Source organism: Mus musculus, chromosome 2 (assembly GCF_000001635.26).
Source record: "Mus musculus strain C57BL/6J chromosome 2, GRCm38.p6 C57BL/6J".
Lineage (NCBI taxonomy): Eukaryota > Metazoa > Chordata > Mammalia > Rodentia > Muridae > Mus > Mus musculus.
Genome location: NC_000068.7, coordinates 115,708,998 through 115,710,450, shown reverse-complemented (window position 1 = coordinate 115,710,450; position 1,453 = coordinate 115,708,998). Strand labels below are relative to the sequence as shown.

Genomic DNA, 1,453 nt, shown 5'->3' with positions numbered 1-1,453 from the left:
CTATCTTAGCAAACGTGGTGGACAGAAACGAAAAGGACAAGACATCTGCTTAACTACACTTCAATACAAGTTTGTGAAATAACATATTTATATCAAGATGACATTTATTTTGAATGTGTGCTTTGAGCATCTGAGTTTTTTCAGTTTTGTTGTTGTTATTATTTAAAGATGAACCCACTGCAGAATGGCTTTGACAACCTAGAAGTCAGTCTTTGAAAATCACATGAAAATTACAATTTTCATTGAAATGCATACATATGATTTCTGATCAAGGTGGATCTAGAAATTATTACACTTAATAACTCAGATATTCTATCTGTTATTAAAATGCCTTTGTAAAGAGTAATTTAAAAAAAACTTAAAAATGTTAATACATATAAATGCTTCAAATTCATTTGCTAAAAACGAATCTGAAATCACATATTGTCAGACATTTTAAAGAAACACAGATCTATTTTCCTTTATATGAGTTAGATATTTTCTAGAGTTAAAAGAATTGTGGTAAATTTAAAGATTTTTAAATAATAATTTTAACAAATTTAACTTAATAAAATTCTTAAGACTTTTTATATTAAAAATTATAGTAACACTGCAATGGATTTTGATCTATCTTGGATAAACTGTGGAGAGTTTTCAAAAAATATGTTTAAGTTATTTTGTATGATTTTAAAATAGGATTATAAAAAAGAAGATATAAGGCTTTATGTTTACATTAAGAAAACTTGAGCAAGATTAATAACTTCCTCAGATATTTTTTACAGAAAATATTAAAATATATAAAAAGTAAGACTGCCTTCCCTTAAACACCTGTTTTATAATTTCTTAGCCCCCTTTAAATCTTTCTCTCAGTTTAACATATTTTGCTGAAAGATTTCAAGGAAGTGTCAGCTGCCACACCACTCATGCCCTACATTATTTTTTAATGTCTGTCTGGGGATACCTTCTTATATGACATAATTATGGACATAATTCCACAATGGCACTGTCATGTTTAACAAAATTAACCATAACTTCTAGAATTCACAGCAGCCATAGTAAATGTTCAGTCCCTGTCCCACAGTGTGTTCTGCAGTCCATCTGATAGAATCAAGTGCAATACTACCATATTGTATTGCAGGGTCAGCTGCATTTTGTTACGGTGTCTCTGGGCTCCCTCCTGCCACGGTTAAGCTACCAGTCTTTTTCTTGGTGAAGAAATTGCTCTGATTTCTCTTGAAACCAAACCTGCGCTGCCAAAATGTAAAAACTGCCAAACTTTTGCTATTTATTTTTGGTGATAGAGAGGCAAACCCTGAAACCTTTGCCTATTTATTGTCCAATTTAATGGCCAAGAAGCCTCAAAACAATTGGATCCCATATATTAAAGGGTCTAACCTACACTAATTCTTCATAGAGTTTGTTTCATGGTGCTTTGATAGAGATTAAAGAGATTCCTTATTGGTAAGATATTTCT

General features: G+C 30.8%; 1 protein-coding gene across 7 annotated transcripts in view; it reads right to left on the bottom strand.

Annotated features, from left to right (window-relative positions):
• Positions 1-1,453, bottom strand: part of BC052040 (cDNA sequence BC052040) — a 197,868-nt gene that overhangs the window by 68,324 nt on the left and 128,091 nt on the right. The gene's annotated exons all lie outside the window — the stretch shown is intronic.